Source organism: Podarcis liolepis (assembly GCF_965112155.1).
Source record: "Podarcis liolepis genome assembly, chromosome: W".
Lineage (NCBI taxonomy): Eukaryota > Metazoa > Chordata > Lepidosauria > Squamata > Lacertidae > Podarcis > Podarcis liolepis.
Genome location: NC_139568.1, coordinates 14,321,410 through 14,343,806, shown reverse-complemented (window position 1 = coordinate 14,343,806; position 22,397 = coordinate 14,321,410). Strand labels below are relative to the sequence as shown.

Sequence of the window (22,397 nt, the reverse complement as noted above, 5' to 3'; positions counted from 1 at the left end):
CGCCTGTAATTGTTGATATTTGTTGAAATTTAAAGGAGGGACTCAAGGGGAGGGGAAAGTAGGAGAGGGAGGGTAAAGAAATTGGGTGGGGGAAATTTGGGAATGGCGGGGAAGGATGGAAAGGATGGGAAGAAGGGGGGTGGGACTCCGGGGGAGAGGAAATGGTCCCGCCAGGAAGAAATCAAAGATCTAGACAATTTGTGGGCGAGAATAAAGGAGGAATTTAAACAAAATACATTATGCATGGAACATAAGCTAGGAGAGATACAAGAGAGAATTGACAAAAGGATAGAGGGAGCAGTTGGGGAACTCTCGGCTAAAATCCAGGACCTCTCTGTTAAGTCCAGTCTGATCGAAGAATCTAACAAGAAATTACAGAAAGAGATAAGGGAGCAGAAGAGAGAGACAATGAAGGTGAAAGAAGAGTTAAGAGAGTTAAGCAGCTCACAAGACAGGATATGGGACAATCTAGCCATGGCAGATATGCGACAAAAGCAGCTACACTTGAAATTCAGGGGAGTAGCGGAGGAAAGAAATGAAGATATAAGAGGAAAAATGATTAGAGAACTGTCTAAATGGCTAGATATAAGGGAGGAAGAGTTGGCTCTCACTATAGAGAATGTTTTCAGGATGTCAAGACCTAAACATTTTAGAACTAACAAATTCTTGGGAGACTGTTTAGTGATTTTCAACTCAGCGGAAATGAAAAACCTAATCTTAAGGAAGAGCTACCACAATAGATTAAGAATTGATGGAAGACCCATTATTATTTATAAAGAAATACCGGTCAGGTTATTACGTAAAAGAGAGGGATATAAACAGGTGGTAGCTGTTTTGAAGAGAAAGGGGATACAATTTAGATGGGAGTTCCCGGAAGGGATTACCTTTCACTATAAGGACAAGAAATTTAGATTGATGGACATACAGGAGGCTGAGAAGTTTTTGAGAAGGTACGAGAAAGATCTGGGAAGGCCAGAGATCAGGCCTGGGAGCAGGGAGAAGGTTGAGGAGGAAGCGGGAGAAGGAGGGGGGGCGGGAGGAGGAGGGGGGATGGAGGGAACAGACGAGGCAGATGATGAAGCCGTGGTGGGAGCGGAGACGGCAGAGGAGGGGGAGCTCTCAGGTAATAGAGGCAGTAGAGTTTAGTTCGGGACCTCGGTCAGAGAAATCGTAATAGATAAAGAGAAACAATAACACACACATTAAACTTTTTATCCTGGAACGTGAATGGGTTGAATGAGAAAGTTAAAAGGAATAAAATTGAGAGAGTGTTGAAAAACAAAAACTATGATGTAATTTGCTTCCAGGAAACCCATATTGCGAAGAAACATAAACATATTTTGATGAACAAAAAATTAGGAGTAGAATTTATCAATTCGGAGGTAAATAAAAAAAAAAGGGGTAGTGATATATGTAAAAGAGAAGTGGGACCCCGTACAAATTTGTAAAGACGAGGAAGGAAGAATTCTAGGGATCCAACTAAATTTTAGAGGGGAAAAAATTAATGTAGTGACGGTCTACGCCCCGAATAAAAATAGAGCAGAATTTTTCGAGAAACTTGAAGGAATTCTATTAGAATTGGAAACGCATAAATTAATCCTGCTCGGGGATATGAATGGTGTGCCAGTACCGGAGTTGGACAGGAGCGTAAAGAGGGGGAATTCTAATAGATGAAAACTGCCGAAATCTTTTAAGGACTTAGAGGATAATCTAGATCTAGTTGATGTCTGGAGACACAAAAACCCTACTTCTAAACAATTCACTCATTATTCAGAACCACATCAAAGTTGGGGTCGAATTGACCAAATTTGGACGACGAGAAACCTTATCTTAAGGGTGAAGGGATGTGAAATTTTACCCAGGACACTTTCTGATCACTGCGCGTTGGTAATGGAAATTAATGGTGGGCTTAAGGGACAATATAGATGGAGGATGGAGGAAAATCTACTGGATAATGATGATGTGAAAGAAAAGGTTAAAGGCACCTTAAAAGATTATTTGGATTTGAATTTGAGGGGGGAACCCACTATAGATATCGTATGGGATGCCAGTAAGTCAGTTATGAGGGGGGTCTTAATTCAACAAAATAACCTCAGGAGGAAATTAAGAGAACAAAAGAAAGAAGAAATCCTCACACAACTGAGAAATTATGAGAGGAAATTGACTACAAATCCAGCAGATGTTGAGGCCACCCGTGCCTTAAAGGTGCTACAGGCCCAATATTCAGCTATACTAAATCAAGAAATAGATTGGAGAATCAAATATATGAAGCAGAGGTTTTTTGAATCGGCAAATAAAATGGGGAAGTTACTCGCGTGGCAGCTGAGAAAGAGGAAAAAGCAAAATGTGATAAGTAAAATAATAATGGAAGATAACATCATAGAAGCCCCAGATGAAATAGAAAAAAGGTTCGTACAGTTTTTTGAAAAGTTATATGAAAGAGGAACTGAAGATAGATTAGAAATTGAAAGATATTTGGAGCAGGAAAGAGGAAAATATATATCGGAAGAGGACAGAATACGATTAAATAAGGAAATTACTGTAAATGAAGTGAAGGAAGCTATTAATAGGATGAAAAATGGAAAGGCCCCTGGGCCGGATGGTTTGCCCGCAAAATACTATAAAATACTAGAGGAACTCCTTGCTCCAGTGCTTAGAGATGTTATCAATAACATCCTCCAGGGAGGGAAAATTCCCGGCTCCTGGAAGGAGGCATTTATAACTCTAGTTCCAAAATCAGAAACTGAGAAAACTGATATAAAAAATTATAGGCCAATCTCTTTGCTTAACAACGATTATAAGATCTTTGCCGATATAATGGCAAGTAGACTCAAGAAGTTATTAATGAAATACATCCATAAAGACCAAGCGGGATTCCTCCCTAATCGACATCAGAAAGATAATGTGCGTCATATATTAAACATCATTGAATATTTAGATACAAGGATAGACACCCCAGCCGCACTAATCTTTATAGACGCCGAGAAGGCTTTTGATAATGTCTCCTGGGAATTCTTATCACTATGTTTGGAAAAGGCAGGTATAGAAGGCCCTTACTTGAGAGGAATTAAAGCAATTTACTCGGAACAACAGGCTATGCTGATTATAAACAACAGCCTAACTAAATCATTCAAGATTGGGAAAGGTACAAGGCAGGGCTGCCCTTTATCCCCCCTGCTCTTTATAATGGTTTTGGAAGTTATTGCAAATAGAATAAGAGACGCAGTGGGTGTGAAGGGGATAAGAATTGGAAAGAAAGAATTTAAGCTAAAGGCATATGCCGACGACCTAGTCCTATCCCTGGAAGAACCAGTGGACAGTGTATGTAAGGTGATAGAATTATTAGAGGAATTCGGCAGACTGTCAGGATTTAGATTAAACAGGAAGAAAACAAAAATTTTAACAAAGAATTTGGCTATTGAGGATAAAATTCAATCGGAACAAAGGACCGGTATAAAAATTGTGAATAAGGTAAAATATTTGGGAATCTGGCTATCTCCAAAAAATATAAATTTGGTTGAAGATAATTATGATAAGATTTGGCAGGAAATAAAAAAAGATCTGGACATCTGGCAGAGGCTGAAGCTTTCATGGACGGGGAGGATGGCGGCGATTAAAATGTGCATCCTCCCAAGGTTATTATTTTTGTTCCAAAATATCCCGATAATCAAAGGCACCACCCGTTTTAGGAATTGGCAAAGAATTATGACTAAGTTCATTTGGCAGGGGAAGAGAGCCAGGATAAAGTTTAAATACCTGACAGATGCAAGAGAGAGGGGCGGATTTGCGGTACCGAATATAAGGTTATACTATGAGGCAGCTTGTTTAAGCTGGTTAAAGGAATGGGCCACCCTTAGAAACACTGATCTATTGGACCTGGAGGGTTTTGATATTAGGTTCGGGTGGCACGCCTACCTGTGGCAGGGGAAAGGTGAGATTCACAGAGGGTTTTCTAGTCACATAATTAGAGGTTCACTATTGGAGGTGTGGAATAGATATAAAAAACTGATTGAAAAAGGGACCCCTTGGTGGCTCTCCCCAGTGGATATTGTCAAAATAAAAAAACCGAATATGATGGGAGAAAGATGGATCTATGAGGATCTCTTAACTAAGACAGAAGAAGGTTGGAAGGTGAAGTCTTATGACGAGTTGAAAGATAAGATAAAAGAATGGTTTCACTTCCATCAGATTAATGCACTGTGGAGTGAGCACAAGAAACAGGGGATGAGTGATAAAAAATCAAGATTCCAGATAGAAATTTTAGAGAGTAATGATAAACACCTCTCTAAATTATATAAACAACTATTGGAATGGGACACAAGAGAGGATTTGGTGAAGGGCGCGATGGTTAAGTGGGATAGAGACCTTGGATATAATATCGATTACAATAAATGGCAGACACTCTGGAGGAAGGGTATAAAATTTACAGCGTGTGCAACCCTCCGAGAAAACCTAGAGAAAATGATGTACCGCTGGTATTTGACCCCAGTTAAGCTAGGAAAGATGTATAAAACTGTCGATAATAGTTGTTGGAGATGCAAAGAGAAGGTTGGGACCTTTTTCCACATTTGGTGGACCTGTGAGGCAGTGAAGGAATTCTGGGGAAAGATCTATGATGAACTGAAAAAAATTTTAAAATATAATTTCCCCAAGATACCTGAGTTGTTTCTTTTAGGTATGATTGGTGAGGAAATAAAAAAACCAGATCAAACCTTTTTCCAATATGCGACAGCTGCGGCGAGAATCCTAATTGCACAAAAATGGAAATCCCCCGACATGCCCACGACCGGAGAGTGGCAAGTGAAATTATATCAATACATAGAATTAGCGAGATTAACACAGAAATTAAGGCAAAATAATACTATGAAACTTAAAGATGAATGGAAGAAATTTTTAATTTATGTTGAGAACAATATGGGTATTAGTAATACAACAGCAGAAGATAACTAATACCGTCGATGTTAAACACTACTGTATGTTCTACTGCAAATTCTATTTAACGATTGTGTAATCCTGGACCAAGTTGAACGGAAGTCTGTCTTTTTTACTGTTCTTTTTCTTTTGTTTTTTCCTTTTTTGTTTTTTTTTCTTCTGAGTGTTTTCTTTTTTGTAATTTTCTTTTTTTTTGTTTACTTTTTTTTCTCCTACCTTTTAATGATATGTATATATGTATCTGAAGTTTGACATGTAACGTGAATCTTTTTTCTAATAAAACTATTAATAAATTTAAAAAAAAATGAATAAAGTTTTGATCTTTGGTATATCTGATTTTCCCTGTTAATTTATCCAATTCTACATATTCTATCAATTTTTCTCTCCACTCTTCCACCGTTGGAGTTTCCTCCTGCTTCCATCTCTGAGCTAACACAATTCTTGCAGCCGTTGCCGCATACTGAAAAAGTTTACGGTCCTTTCTTTCAATATCTTTTCTTACAATACCCAAAAGGAAGGTTTCTGGTCTTTTAACGAAGGTGTATCTCAACATCTTTTTCATTTCGTTGTAAATCTCCTCCCAGAAACTTTTAATTTTTTTGCATTCCCACCACTGATGATAAAATGTCCCCTCTATCTGCTTACATTTCCAGCATTTGTTGTCTACCTTGTACATCCTTGCCAGCTTCACTGGTGTCACATACCACCTGTAAAGCATCTTCATCATGTTTTCTTTCAAAAGCGTACACGCCGTAAATTTTATATTCACCTTCCATAACCTTTCCCAGTCTTCCAATTGGATATTGTATCCGAAATCCCTCGCCCACTGAACCATCACTGATTTCACTTCTTCGTCCTTCGTATTCCATTCCAGCAGTATGTTATACATTTTCGACAAGTTTTTATGTTCATTGTTTATTATCTCTTTTTGATACCTAGACTCTTTTTCCTCATAACCCCTTTCCTTCACCTCCTTTTTAAACATTTCATTAATCTGAAAATAGTGTAGCCAATCGTATGTATAGATTTTGACCTGGTCGTATGGTTTTACTTTCCACTTTCCCCCTTCGTTGGTCACCATTTCTTCATATTTTCCCCACTTTCCTCTCATATTGATTTTCTTTACCCCCATTATCTCTAACGGGGATAACCAGTGAGGAGTTTTTGGTTCTAATATGTTTTTATATCTATCCCAAACCTCTATTAAAGCACCTCTGAAAACATGGTTGCCAAACCCCTTGTGAACCCTCTTTTTATCACACCAAAGGTAAGCGTGCCACCCAAATCTGTTATTAAATCCTTCCAAATCTAAAAGTTCTTTGTTCTCCAACTTTACCCACTCTTTTATCCAGCACAAACATGCTGCCTCATAGTACAGTCTCATGTCTGGTAGGGAGAAGCCACCTCTTTCTTTTATATCTGTCAATAATTTAAATTTAATTCTGGGCTTCTTCCCTTCCCAGACATATCTTGAAATCACCTTTTGCCAATCTTTAAAATCTTTTGTGCCTTTTATTATGGGTATAGTTTGAAACAAAAATAACAGCTTAGGGAGCACCATCATTTTAATCATTGATATTCGACCCCAGAATGAAAGTTTCATTCTGGCCCAAGTCTCCAAATCTTTTTTTATTTTATTCCAAACTGGGGTGTAGTTATTTTGGTACAAATCAATATTCTTTCCAGAAAGCCATATTCCCAAGTACTTAACCTTTCTAACTACCTCGATCCCTGTCCTTTGCTGCAATAATTCAATCTTATCTTGATCCATGTTTTTAACAATCATTTTTGTTTTCCCTTTATTCAATTTAAATCCTGCTATATTTCCAAATTTCCCCATCTCATCCAAAATCTCCTTTGTACTTTCTATTGGCTCTTCCACAGTCAGAACCACATCGTCTGCATAAGCTTTGACTTTATACTCATTGGCCCCTAATGTGACTCCTTTAATTTGTCTGTTTTGTCTTATTGCATTTAATAAGGTTTCTAAAATCACTATAAATAGCGGCGAAAGCGGGCATCCCTGTCTTGTTCCCTTAGCTATTTTGATATCTTCAGAGATAACATTATTGACTATCAGTCTTGCTTTCTGATCTGTATAGATTGCCCTTATTCCGTTCAGGAATTCCTGTCCCACCTCCATAACCTCCAAGTTTTTCAACATAAAATCCCAGACTACGTTATCAAACGCTTTCTCCGCATCTACAAAAATTAGACTTGCTGGTTTATCGCACCTATCAGATAGGAATTCAATGATGTTAACTATATTCCTTGTGTTATCACTTATTTGTCTTCCCGGCAAAAAACCAGCTTGGTCTTTATGTATGATTTTTGACAGTATCTTTTTTAATCTTTTGGCTAAAACGCCGGCAAAGATCTTATAGTCCGTATTTAATAAGGAGATAGGTCTGTAGTTCTTAATCTGTGTTGGGTCCGAATCTTGTTTTGGGATTATTGTAATGAAAGCCTCTTTCCATGTTTCAGGAATGTCCCTTTCTTTTAAGATGTTATTCATTACTTCGGTCAACGGGGCTATCAGCTTGTCTTTCATTTCTTTATAATAGCTTGATGTAAACCCATCAGGGCCCGGTGCCTTCCCTCTTTTCAATTCATTTATCACTTCTTCTACCTCTTCTCTACATATTAGGGCGTTTAGTTGTTCTTTTTGATCTGTCGGGATCTTCTTCAACATCTTTTCTTCGAGATATCTTTCTATTTTCCCCTTATTGTTCCTTTCATTATTCCTATAAAGTTGTTTGTAAAAGTCCACAAACCCTTTCCTAATTTCTTTCGGGTCTGTAATTTCTTCTCCGTTTAATTCAATTCTATTAATTAATTTTTGTTCTTTCCTTCTTTTTACCTGCCAGGCAAGCCATTTTCCGGATTTATTTGCAAACTCAAAGTTTTTTTGTCTTAGCATTTTTATATTCCATTCGACCTCCTTATTTATTACCATTGCAAATTGGGTTTGTAGAGCCTTTATTTCCTGCCTTATCTTCTCATTATTGGGTTTTGTAACCAATTTTTGTTCATTATCCATAATTTGTCTCAGAATCTCTCTTGTCTTTTTTTCTTTGTTGTTCCTTTTCCATGCGTTTTGTTGGATAAATAGGCCCCTCATCACTGCCTTGGACGCATCCCATACTACACTCATTTTTGTCCCTTTATCTAAATTATCTTGAAAGTATTCCGACAATTTCTTCTGTATTTTTTCAACAAATTTTAGATCATCCCATAGATTATCGTTCAGTCTCCATCTGAAAGTTCGCTCTTCGTATCCTTTTAGCTCCATCTTAATCGGGTTGTGGTCTGAAATGACTTTAGCCTGTATTTCAATTTTTTGAATTCTTGATATTAGTTCGTTCGACACCCATATTTGGTCTATCCTAGACATTGATTGATTTGATTCTGAATGGTACGTAAATTGTTTTTCTAAAGGGTGCCTAAATCTCCAGATATCAATTAGGTTACAGTTCTTAATCATTGTAAAAAATGTCTTTGGCAACTTCCCTTCTTTATTCTTAGTTTTCCTCAGTCTGTCCATTTCTATTGATACCACGCCGTTCATATCACCCATTATTATAATTTTTTTATCCATATATTCAAATAATTTTTCTTCCAATGATCTAAAAAATTCTGTCTTGTTTCCATTTGGAGCGTAGATTCCGATAATTATCAGTTCTTCACCTTGCCATTTTATTAGAGCCGCTATTATTCTTCCTTCTTCATCCTTAAATAATTGACGAGACTCAATTTTGTTTTTGATATATAGAACCACCCCTCTTTTTTTCTTTTTATCCGAAGATATAAATTCGTTCCCTAACCTTTTATTGATAAGGATCTTCCTATGTTTCTTGGCCACGTGCGTTTCTTGAAGGCATATGATATCCAAATTCTTCTTCTTTAGAATACGTTCAATTCCGTTCCGTTTCTTCTTATTGTTCATTCCATTAATATTCCAGTTCCATAATTTTAACGTCATTCTCCTTACCACAATCTAGATTAAGAAATTAAACTTGGGATCTTTCTGTCTCTTCTCCTTCTTCTTCTTCTCCCTCTTCGTCCGACTCTCTTCCACTCTGCTCTTCTTCTTCACCTAATTCGAATTCCTCCTTCCTTCTTTGTCCTCCTTCTGCTCCTTTGGTCTCTTCCTCTCCTTGTTGTAGTTCTTTATATCTTCTTGTAAATTTTCCAATTTCCTCCGGACTTAACAGTCTTCTCTTTACTCCTTTGTAAAAGAAAGAGACGCCTTCCGGAAATTCCCATCTAAAATCGATCTTGTTTTTCTTGAGTAGTTGCACCAGTGGTTTGTAAGCTTCTCTTCGTTTCAACAACCTTATTGGAATATATTTAAATATAATTATATAATTCCCGTCAATATAAAGTCTCTTCTCTCTATTCCTTTGCAAAATCAGATTTCTCATCTCTCTATCCTTAAAGGTAATTAAACAATCACCAGGGAATTTCTTTAACCTATTTGATTTAATTTTCATTCTGTATGCATTCTGTATTGTCGCTGCCAATTCTTCTTCTGGTAGCTCCATCCACTGCGCAATTTCCTTTGTTAATCTTTCTCTTATATTTTCGTTTTGTAATTCCGGAACTTGTCTCAGCCTTAAATTAACCTCTCTCTGTTTCAGTTCGTTCATTGCGATAGAGTCTTTTATTTCCTCTTGTATTTTATTTAAATCTGCAATCTCATTTCTCATCTTCTCCTCTTCCCTTTTCATCTCTTTCATTTCCTGTTTTGTCTTTTTAAATCCTTCATCCACTCTCCTTGAAACCTCCTTTATCTGTCCTTTTAGCTCACTGATTGTCTCCTCAATCTTTTTATCCATTTTCCCTATTTTGTTATCTACCTGTTCTAACTTCGTCTCCAAATTCTTTTCGCTTTGTTTTATTTCTGCAAACATCTTTAATATTTCTGTTCTAAATTCTGTTTCCTGCTTTGAAGCTCTCCTGTCTGTTGGAGTCCCCCCCTCTCCCCCTTTTTTCTGTGTGTGCGACATATTCCTCAATATTTCAGTATCAAATATATACAGTGTATTTTCCTATACAGTTGTAATTATAGTACTATTAAATACTATTAAACACTATTGAACTAACCACCAAGAAACAGGAGATATCACCTATATAAGGAGAAAGAGGAGGTAAGGCCTGAAAAAAATAAATAAATTGCAGAATACCACTTCCTTAAACTTTCGCCTCAGAGTCTTAGTTATTGTCCCTTCCCCTACCAATTTGAGGGGGGTTAGTTATCTATCCGCGTTCTTCTTGCCCCTATTCGGGCTAATCCAAATCCAAATCTGGTTGATCCCGATGATCTTCTTGCCCCTATTCGGGCTAATCCATCCAAAGCGTTAGACAGGTAGAGCTCTAATTTCTATTCCTGAATAGTCCAGCCGACAATGTCCTAAGTTCAGGCAACAGACAGCTTACCACTTCCGATGTAATCCGATATAATCAAGTTTTTTATATTGATACTGAATAGTCCCAAAGGTATAATCCAGTGATAACGGAGGTGTTACTCTTACACAATTGTCCCATAAATGTTTCACCAAACCTAAATTACCTCCTCCTGAGTTTCAGCTTGGTATTAGCTTAAAACACTGAGAGGATAGTTCTTTTAATGTAAGCCACTGGGGGAGTAGCTCTTCTGACTTAAGGAGAGAAAGTCTTTAAATAACCTTCCACACAGCCTATTTCCAGCTGTTCATTTTAGCTTACTTTAGTTTTTAACTTTAGTTCTCATTAACTTAAAGTTCCTTAGCAGAGTTTAGAGAAAAAAGAGCAAGTAAAAACAGTGGTGAACAGAGAAGAAAAATAATGGGGGGGGGGTTTCCCATACATCAGTCCAGCGGGCCTCCAAGTACTTTTCCCTTTATCTGAAGAAGTTTTAACGGTAATTTAATATGGCGTCGGAGGTCCTTCTTACCCGCAAGTTAATATGGCGTCGGAGTTTCTTTTAACTTGATAACTTCTCCCCGGAGATATTCACCAATAGTCCTCTCTGCTTTCCTGTAACTCACTTTCATAACCACTGAGTCTCTTTAATTCACGCAGTTTCTCTGCTCCCCCTTTATTTTCTCCCTTTCTCCTTTTTCTTCGCAAAGAAGTTACTTTTTAACTTAGCACAAGTCCAAATAGCAGGGGAGACAGATACAATAACCGCTAGCGGCAACTTACTTTCGCTTTTGGCTCTGCAGTCAGCGCTGCGTCTTTCAATGAAGCCAGACAAACCGTTGAACTCGGATTCTTCTCCTTTTTAACCGGAGGCTTTCTTTATAATTTTAAATCACCAATTTTCATAGTTCTTAGTAGCAAATCCGGTTTTCTTTGCATCAAGAGCGGAGCGCTATTCCCTGCAGGCTCGGGGCTTCGCTACGCAAGTGCCTTCTGCTATCCGGAGAGCAGAATAAACTCTTTCTTTGAACCAACTTGGTGTCATTTGACTTCCTTCCTCCTGTCCCGGTGCAACGCAGACCCAATCGGTGAACTCCAATAAGGCTACAACTCCATGTACAGCGACAGGGCAGAGCCCAGCCGAACTTTTGATGGGCCGCCGCCTGTGATCTCCTCTCGACCGGCTGCACCCAGATTTTGCAGTGGCAGATCCCCCAGGCTGTGCTAACGTGCCGCGATCTTTCATCCCAGGGGAAATGGTGTTTGCCCGGAACTATGCGGTGGAGATTCTCTGGGTGCCAGCTGTAGTTGTTGGGGTTACCGAGCCAAAGTCATATCAGGTGGCTTTGGATTGCAGACAAATATGGTGTTGGAACATTGACCAGCTGTGCCGCCAGGCTGGAGATTTGGTCACAGAGACAGTGCCTCCTACGGCCCCGGCAGAAATTGGCCAACCACCGAGTACTGCTGAGGATCAACTAAGCGAGACTGGGGAAGACTCTCCGGCACACAGCCCATCTGTCCCTGCACCCTTGCCGGAGTCTCCTGTACAACCACAGTCCGAAGCCGCCACCACTGTATCAGACACAGAAACCTCAGAGCCGAGCCATCCATCCACGTCGAGCCACCCACCTGTGTCTCCGGCGGGCATGTCCTCAGGTCTTGGCAGCCAGGCTGTTTCCCCAGAGGGACCTCACTGGTCTAACTGGATCCATACTTGCCCAGCCTTCCTAAGGGATTATGCGGTCTAATGTACAGTACTGTTTCGGGAAGTTGACTAAGCTTGTACTAGTGTATAGTGGAATCATATGTTTGTCGAATATTATAAAGGTAAAGATAAAGGGACCCCTGACCATTAGGTCCAGTCGTGGCCGACTCTGGGGTTGCGCCGTTCATCTCGCTTTATTGGCCGAGGGAGCCGGTGTACAGCTTCCGGGTCATGTGGTCAGCATGATTAAGCCGCTTCTGGCGAACCAGAGCAGCGCACGGAAACGTCGTTTACCTCCCCACCGGAGCGGTACCTATTTATCTACTTGCACTTTGACATGCTTTTGAACTGCTAGGTTGTCAGGAGCTGGGACCAAAGAACGAGAGCTCACCCCATCACGGGGATTCGAACCGCCCACCTTCTGATCAGCAAGTCCTAGGCTCTGTGGTTTAACCCACAGCGCCACCCACGTCCCCTCAGTCGAATATTATAGCAACATTCAACTATGGTGCATGGTAGTAACTATTATGGATTGGGACCTAACACCCTATCTAGGTGGGGAGGGGTGTTATGTATTCAGACTGGCTGCAGTTCTCACTCTGGGCCACCAGTATGCAAATGAAGGATTGAGAGTTGCTTTCACCAATTTGGTAGTTAGTTGTAATTTGTTACTGTTACAAGTTACAAGGCGGGGACTCCTGTGCAGGCTGGGATTCCTCCGGTTCAGCCTCAGAATCAGATTCCCAGGCCATCACACAGTCCGAGGTCGAAGGTGCAGTATGGAGACAGTCCGTAAAAGTTGAAGCTGGATGCAGGGCAGGTAGTCGGGTGAGGTCAGGAGCTCCAGCAGGATAGCAGGACAGGGTTGAGACAGGAACTGACAACCAACGAAGTTGCTCACGCAACTTGGGACTGAGGCTGGCTGGCTTTTATCTGCCCCGAGGCACAGGGCGGCCCCGATCCTCAGGTGACTCACCTCTCCTGGCCTGAAGGTGAGCACTCCCTTAGTTCCCTCCGCCTCTCTGCCCTGCGTCTCTGCAGCTCAGGAGAAGCTGGAGGGTTGCTGGACCCAGAGGCAACCTCAGCTTCCCCTGACGGGGCTGAGAGTGGAGCACCTGCAGGCAATGGGTCCTCCACCCCCTCAGGAGCCAGAGCAGACTCAGCTGGTGCCTGCACCTGAGGAATCCAGCACAGGTGAGGACCCTTCAGGCTCATGCCCCAGCCCCGGCTCAGCTGGTTCTGGAGGCAGGGAATCCTCTGCAGGCTGGGACTCCTCAGGTTCAGCATCCGAATCCAAATCCCAGGCCATCACAGGCGGGGCAAGATGGCAGGCGCCAGGGGTGTGTGGAGCTCCTGAGGACAGCCAACACCAACTGCGCTGCCTGGCTGGTCCCCAAGCTGCCCAAACCACCACCGCTGCCGGAGGGGAGCAGGGGACGTCTGGTGTGTCAGCCAGGAAAGCCGCTCCCAGCCCCCCCCCCCCCGTGACCTTGGCTGTGCTGGGACTGTGCTGGGACTGGAGCTGAACAGAAAACAAAGCAGAAAGAAAAAAAGAGTCCCTCACCAGCTGAACACCAGCTTACCTCTGCCGCTGCCGCCACCGACACCAAAAGGACAAAGGAAATTACCAGGAGGGCCAGGGAGGCTACAAAGAATTGCTTGGCATAGCCTAGACCCGACCTGGGCCTAACTTTCTGGCAGCTGGCATGACAAGAGTAGCCCGGGGCTCAGGGTGAAACTGCACGCCAGAGGCCACCACGGGGAAAAACATACACAGCATGGGCCCTCCCCAGCTGTTATATATATTTCTTTTTATTTCTTTTTCTTTTTTATAATAATTATGCTGGTTTTTTTAAAAAATAATTTCTTCTTTTTCTTCTTTCTTTTTCTGTGAAGAACTGTAATGGCATCCTTGCAGGAGGCCTGAACCATAGAAGGGAATACCGCCTTAGCCCTTACCCAGAGACCTGACAACCAGTGAAATTAAAATGGCCTGTGAGTCAAAATTACTACCAATACATTCTTTAATTATATACACAAACCCCTTTTTTCACTCATAACTTTATTTTTTTATTCACTTTTACACCTTTTCTATTATTACTCACTTATTTTTTACTATTCTTCTTGCGGCTATTCTATCTTGCGGCTGAGTCCAAATGCAGGCAAGTTAGAAGTGATCTTCTCTGTCTAGCGTAGGAAACAAGTACAAAATCCTGTTGAAGAAATACTGTGCAACTACATGGAGGCTAAATGGCCAAAATACTGGGAAATTCTAGAACAGGAAGGTGACAAACTGAAATTGCAGAGTTATGACAAGCTTAAAGAGAAGGTGCGAGACTGGCTACATTATTTTCAAATAAGAGAGGTTTATAACTTGGACCAAAAAAATGGTTTCCAGGTGGAAAAATCAAAGTTAGAAACAGAATTGTTAGAACCCAATGTAAAGACACTTTTGAGAATGTATAATTTGCTGTTGAAATGGAATACTGAGGAAGAAACAGTAAAATCGGCAATGATAAAATGGGCACAAGACATAGGCCATAACATTATGTTCGCTGACTGAGAGAAGTTGTGGACCACCGGAATTAAATTCACGGCATGTAATGCCTTAAGAGAGAATATTATGAAAATGATATATAGGTGGTACATGACCCCAGTCAAGCTTGCAAAGATATATCATTTGCCCGATAATAAATGTTGGAAGTGTAAAGAAATTGAAGGTACTTTCTTTCACCTTTGGTGGACGTGCCCAAGGATTAAGGCTTTCTGGGAAATGATTTATAATGAACTGAAAAGGAGGACAGGAAAATTGGCTTCCAGGTGGAGAAATCAAAACTAGAAACAGAGCTGTTAGAACCCAATGCTAAAAATCTGTCAAGAATGTATAACTTGTTGCTGAAATGGAATACACAGGATGAAACAGTTAAATCAGCTATGATTAAGTGGGCACAAGACATTGGTCATAACATTATGTTTGCTGACTGGGAACAGTTGTGGACCACCGGTATAAAATTCACGGCATGTAATGCCTTAAGAGAGAATATTATGAAAATGATTTATAGGTGGTACATGACCCCAGTCAAGCTTGCAAGAATCTATCATTTGCCTGATAATAAGTGTTGGAAATGTAAAGAAACAGAAGGTACTTTTTTTTCACCTTTGGTGGACGTGCCCGAAGATTAAGGCTTTCTGGGAAACGATATATAATGAAATGAAAAAGGTACTTAAATGTACTTTCCCTAAGAAACCAGAGGCCTTTCTCTTGGGCATTGTCGGCCAATTGGTGTCAAAGAAAGACAGATTTTTTTTTATGTATGCCACAACAGCAGCAAGAATACTCATCGCAAAGTATTGGAAGACACAAGATCTACCCACTCTGGAAGAATGGCAGATGAAGGTGATTGACTACATGGGACTGGCTGAAATGACTGGCAGAATCTGTGACCAGGGGAAAGAGACGGCGGATGAAGACTGGAAGAAATTTAATAGATAGAACTTTCTTTATGTACGCTACAGCAGCAGCAAGAATTCTTATAGCAAAACATTGGAAGACAGAAGATCTACCCACTGTGGAAGATTGGCAGATGCAACTAATTGACTACATGGAGATGGCGGAGATGACTGGCAGAATTCGAGACCAGGGAGAAGAGCAAGTGGAAGAAGATTGGGGGAAATTTAAAATCTATTTGCAGAAACATTGTAAAATTTTTGAATGTTGATGACATTGAAATGAACTGTGGGGGCTCTAGCAACAAGATAAAATTTAAGATTAAACTAACAATAGACAAACTAAGGGCTATGAACTTGGTGAACCAACTTTTAAAAGGGATACAAGAATGGGGGATGTGAGGAAGTCAGGAAAATATGTGAATTTAAGATATAAAATTAAGAAAGAGGGAATTTTTGTGTTTTTCCTATATGTGTTTTTTCTTTTTTATTATTAGTTTTTTAATGTATGTATTTTTGTATTTTTGTGCTTAATGTTTGTATTGTTGTATTTTGCAGTATGTATGCTCTGTTTTTATATTTCTCTTGTCCTTGTCTTTGTATTTTTTCTTTTATATTGTGCATTGTTAAAACTTAATAAAAAAAATTATATAAAAAAGAAGAAATACTGTGCAACTAGTATGGGTCAGCTTTTCACAATTGGTATTTTATGGATCTGTTTATGACATTTAGAGAATATTCCTCCTTTCTTCCAAACAGCTCAAGGTGATGTCCATATTTATCCTTCTCCCCATCTTCTCACAACAACCCTGTGAGGCTGGTTAGGCTGACAGGGAGTGGCTAGCCCAAGATCACCCAGTGCGTCTCATGGCTGAGCAGGAAATTGAACCCTGCTCTCCCAGGTCCAAGCCCAACACTCTAACCACTAGGCCACATGGACTCTCCTGGAATCTTGGCATTGTGGCCATGCGTTCCATGTCACCAAGCAACAGAGGCTGTGACTATATGAATTGAGGTTCTGGCATCCTCAGTGTGGAGAAGTTGGCAGAGGTTTGCTGTAGTGACCCTTGCTTATTTGGATTAGAATATGGCATTTCAAAGACTCCTGGAGGTAGGTGAAAGTTGGCATTTCCAGGGGACTTAGCTTTAGGATGTAGAATAATGGTACCATCAAATTTGGCAAATAGCTATCAAAGGTCAAAGGAAACTTTTGGGGCAAATATTTTAGAAGGGGAGAATGAATGCTGTAAAGGAAAATTTAGTCATCTATATTGTAGTTGGTTGAATCTTATTTTAAATAGCATTCTATATGCTGTTTGGCATTAAAGAAATATTATGTAAATCTGGGAAAGGGTTAATTGATATTTCTACATAATGGATACTAACTTTGTACTGTTGTTTGAAAGGGAAAGGGAAAAAACATATTTCATATAAGCCTCTCTGAGAGTCTTTTTGGCTGAAGAGTACAAATGCTCTGAATGAATGAATGAATGAGTTCTCCCTGTGGACATCTCTGACCTTCATCTCTTGTTTCAGGTCACCTTCCTTCCTGCAGAGCAGCTCTTGGAGGCCAAGTGTTTCTTGGCCAGTGTCCTTGCTGTTGAGAGCACCTTCGAGCCCTTGGACGTCTCCCACTTGCTGCAAGAGTTCAGCAGCAAAGCAGTGGAGGTAGGATGCTGCCAGGGTAGGAGAGAAGAAGCTCCGCCTTGAAGTAGGAGAGTCCACCTCATGCCATTGGGTGGCCATGACATATGTTTGTTGGGAGGGACCTCACAATGTCAGAACAAGAACTTCAGCCCAAGGGTCCTGAAACAGCCCCACTTCCTGGTACCATCTGAGTGACCCTCTCCTTTATCTCTGACTGGTGGAGGTGTTGCTGGAGGCCTTCCATAAGATCACTCCGAGGTCTACAATGGAGGGCAGAGAAGTGGCCGTCTGCGCTTTCTCCATCTTACATTAACATCTCCTGGAGAAAGTGGTTGAATACCTCCTCCAGTTTCCTTTCATGTATGGGGCACTCAAGCTTCTACTGGCCTAAGAGAGATGTTGGGAATCTCCAGGGCTTGCTCAGAAAGTAACTCTCTCCCTGAGGGGGGAGGCCAGACAGCTGGAGAACCCGCTCCCCACAGTGTCAGCAGCCAGTCTCCAAATCTCTTCCTCTCTCTGGATTCCCAGCTGATTTGCTGCCTCATGGCAACAGACAGAGGATTTGGAGGGCTCCCGCCATGGCACCATAGCCAGGATTAGGTCCTTTAGCAGGAAGAGCAACAGAGCAGAAGCTGAGAAGGCAGGGACAGGCCTCTATCCTCTAGGCGAGGTAGCAAGGGGTGAGATTGGTGCAAGTTTCCCCACTCTTTTTGCCATCTGCAGAGATGCAGCAGCACAGAGGGGCTGATCCAGATCACTGAGGGATCCTTCTGGAGTGCAGGAGACCAGGGAAGACCAAGCCATTTCCTCTCTGTGGCATGGCAGCAAGCAGTAGAGTTCCTGATGGAGCTGGACCACCTGTGGATGGCTCAGGTTTTGAGGCAAAGTGCCTTTCTGGCCCCCGCACCACTGCCCAGAGAACCAAATGGTCCCCTCCATGCAATAATGTGGCATTCCCTGAGCCAAGAGATCTGACTGTTGCTGTGCCTGCAAGAGAATATGGCAGGAGGTTTTGGCTGACCAACAACTACTCCATCTGATGGCCGAGCAGCTGCATCAGAGCCCCTTTAGAAACCAATAGAAAAAAGACAGTCACGGAACTGAGAAATTGCACAAAACAAATGAAATACCATGACAATCCCTGAAACGAGAAGTAATCGACTAGAAATATTATCTTGTGACAATAAACTAAATAATAAAAATCAAAAAGCTTAAGGAAAAAAATAGAAAAACCTAAAATAGAACAAAGCCTTAACTGGATGCTGGCTACAAACCTCGTTTCACTGAACTGTTCAGTTTCCTCAAAAGGAAATAGAAAAATTATAAACTTTAAATGACCAAAATTCAAAAAAAAGGGGTAGAACCCCCAAAAATTCTGAAGTATTGTAATCCTAGCTCGACCTAGGTAAAGCAAAGTTCAGTAATAAAGCATTGAGGACCCAAAAGTACAGATTCTAATACTGAATTTACAAAAAAGGTTTGAAAACCTAAATGGCAAGTTTTAAAGAAAGCCCAACTTGAAGAAAGCACAGTAATAAAGGGTTGAGGACTCAGCTGTGAAAATTCTAGTGCTGCTTTTACAAAAAGGTTTTAAAACCTAAATGGCACAAATTCAAAGAAAGGAATACAAGATAAGCTGTTTTAGATTTTAAACAAACTCAAGAACATGGCTGAAATGCTCCCATGGTCGGGACTTCTGGTGGCACGCGATCTTGCCGCAAGCGAGGGATTTCTCGGAGCGAGAGATCCCAGCTATTTTGGATGGAAAAGGGGGGCTACAGGGCGCAGTAGCTCCCCAGAAAGTCTCTGGAAGGTGTCCAGGATATCAGGTTCTCGGCAGTGCCCGAAAACTACTCATCCGGCCGTCAGGTAACCCTAAAAAGGGCGAAGAGTACGGCGGAATGGGTTAGTGGGCTATCGGGAAGCCATTGCTGCATCCGAATAGCGAAGCCCCGAGCTTGCGAAGAACAGCGCTCCGCTCTCAAAACTAAGGAAATTTGGACTAAATTTAAGTGCTAATTTGAAGGTGTGATCCAAGGAAGGCTCCGGATAAAGTAAGATTTCATTTTCCGAGTTCAACTGTCATCTGGAATCACTTTTGACGCAGCAACGTATGCAGAGCTGGAAAATGAAAGTAAGTCGTCATTAGTGGCTATTGTTTCCGTTTCCCCGTAACTTTTAGAAACAAGATAAAGAAGTTAAAAGTAAGTTTGTGTAACTTGGAAGAACGCAAAGGAGTAACTGGATTATTAGGGGAACAGAATGTAACTAAAGGGGTGTATAAAGATCTGCGATGATACGGAGGATAATCAAAGAACGAAGTTTACCGCTACACCGCTTTCACTTTTAAAGACAAAGTGCATTTTGCAAAGGCTACAGTTATAACAATTTGGCATATACCTCCTGTTTCTCCATTCTTCAATTTTTATATTTTTCCAAATTGGATATAAACTTTGGACATAATAAAATAACAGATGGAATTTGGGAATTTGGATTAAATAACTCTATTTTTTTTGCCTTTTTTGCCCCTTTAAATTTGGATATAAATTCCCCAGTGGTGGGACTGTGCCACTACAATTTGTTTTTCTGAGTTTCCTTCTAAGTTGGTGGAAATTTTTTCTAAAGTGACCTTGGCTCCTACTTGGTTCTTTGTTTCACTCTCGGTGGATTTTACCCTTTGGGATATTTATGGACAGCAACGGCTGATGTTCTATTAATAATATATTACCAATCCTGGGCAGTTTAAAAGAAGTCTAATTTGAATTTGGAATTAGGTTCACTATTTTTTTACGTCTCTTCCTCTTCCCTCTTTTATTGGTCTGCAAATTTATCTGGACCCAATTTTTGCTTGGATGTCTCCTTTGGAATAAAACTTTATTGGTTTTTACTAGATTCAACTCATTGGGATTTTTCATCTGGATTACAATCTCACTTGGATTATATTGGAATTACAAACGTATTTGGATTACAAATATAAAGTTAAAGGGAAGACTCCAATTAAGGATTAGCCCATTTGGGGGCAAGAAGATTATCGTTATATGGTGGTGGTATGTCCCCCATCTCCCAGAAATTAATGAGGGATTAAGTAATTTGGTATTTGACTTTTGGTGGTATTATAAGTTATCCTCATTAGCAAAAGACTTGGATAAGATACTTTTGTCATTTCCCTGATTATTCAATTGTGTTATTATTTTTTTTGAACTGAAATTTGTAAATTAAATATATTTGTGATTTGATTAGGAGGAAGTGATAAGAGACTTGGGAAATGGAACAAAAGAAAGGGGTGGAAGGGGGGAAGCCAATTGACAGGAGGGCATCTAAGCAAGAGTCGGATTTCAGAACAGAAATATTGAAGATGTTTGCAGATATTAAACAAAGCCAAAATAATTTAGAATCAAAAATGGAACAAGTAGATAACAAAATGGAACAAGTAGATAATAAAGTTGGGAAAATGGATAAAAAAATTGATGAGACAGTTAATGAACTGAGAGGACAAATAAAAGAGGTTTCTAAAAGAACACAATCAGTAGAAGAGGGGTTGAAAAAGACAAAATCGGAAATGAGGGAAGTGAAGCGAGAGGAAGAAAAATTGAAGGTGGAGATGAATGAAATAAATAAATCCCAGGAAGAAATTAAAGATGCAATTGCTATGAATGTATTGAGACAGAGGGAAGTTAATCTGAGGCTGAGATCAGTACCGGAAATACAGAATGAAAACATTAACGATAGACTGATAACAGAAATTGCGCAGTGGCTGGAGATGCCAATAGAGGAAGTTGGAAAAAACAGTACAAAATGCATTCAGAATGAGAGTAAGAACAACAAAGGCAAAGAAATTTCCTGGGGATTGTTTAATTACGTTCAGAGATCGAGAGATGAGAAATTTGATATTACAAAAGAATAGAGAGAAAAGATTAAACATTGATGGGAGCTACATAATCATCTTTAAAGATATACCAATTCGGCTGTTGAAATGAAGAGACCCTTACAAGCCACTGGTACAGATTCTGAAGAGAAATAAGATTGACTTTAGATGGGAATATCCAGAAGGAATTTCATTCTTCTACAAAACTAAGAAACGCAGATTGACAAGCCCAGAAGAAATAGGGAAATTCACGAGAAGATACAAAGAACTGCAAGTGGAAGAAGAAGAAGAAAAAGGAGCAGGAGGAGGAGCGGGACCCAAGGATGAGTCAGAATCGGCAGAAGAGGAAGAAGACCAAGGAATGAGATCTGAAGAAGAAGAAGTAGAAGAAGAAGAAGGAACAAAAGAAGCTAGGTTATAACTAAACTTAAATTAAATTTATTTAATTTGATCTGACGATGGCTTTAAAACTTTGGAGCTGGAATATTAATGGGATGAATGATAAAAGGAAACGAAATAAAACTGAACAATTCTTAAGGAAGAAAAATTTGGATATCATTTGTTTACAAGAAACACATGTGGCAAGAAGACACAGGAAAATTTTGATTAATAAAAGATTAGGGAATGAATTTGTATCTTTGGACAAGGAGAAAAAAAAGGGGGTTGTGTTATATATCAAAAACAAAATTGATGCTAAACAAATTTTCAAAGATGAGGAAGGAAGAATTATAGCAGTCCAAATCAAATGGCAGGGCGATAATTTAATAATTGTCGGGATCTATGCACCTAATGGAAATAAGATTGATTTTTACAAAGTATTGGAAGAAAAATTATTTGAATATTTGGACCAGAAAATCGTAATAATGGGAGATATGAATGGGGTGGTGTCATTGGAAATGGACAGACTAAGAGAAGGAACAAATAAAGAAGGGAAATTACCAAAAACTTTTTTCTCAATGATTAAGAATTGTAATTTGGTTGATATCTGGAGACTTAGACATCCATTGGAGAAGCAATTCACTTACTATTCAGAGCCGAATCAGTCAATGTCTAGAATCGATCAAATATGGGTCTCAAATGAACTGACTCCAAGAATCCAGCAAGTAGAAATACAACCTAAAGTGATTTCAGACCATAATCCAATAAAACTAGAAATAAAGGGTTTTGAAGAAAGAACCTTTAGATGGAGAATTAATGACTACTTGTTGGACGATCAGAATATTGTGGAAAAAGCACAAAAGAAACTATCGGAATATTTTATGGATAACATCAACAAAGGTACAAAGATGAACACTGGGATGCAAGCAAAGCAGTTATGAGAGGATTTTTTATACAACAGAACTCATTAAAGAATAAATACAGAGAAAAAGGGAAAAAGGAAATCTTGAAGCAGAT

General features: G+C 40.1%; 1 long non-coding RNA gene across 1 annotated transcript; it reads left to right on the top strand.

The window, feature by feature from the left end:
- Positions 1–13,915: 13,915 nt before the first annotated feature.
- Positions 13,916–17,145, top strand: LOC310697771. Its single transcript, XR_014521206.1, has 3 exons — positions 13,916–14,038; positions 16,250–16,601; positions 17,027–17,145. It is a non-coding gene; the product is annotated as an uncharacterized lncRNA (long non-coding RNA).
- The last annotated feature ends 5,252 nt before the right edge of the window (positions 17,146–22,397 follow it).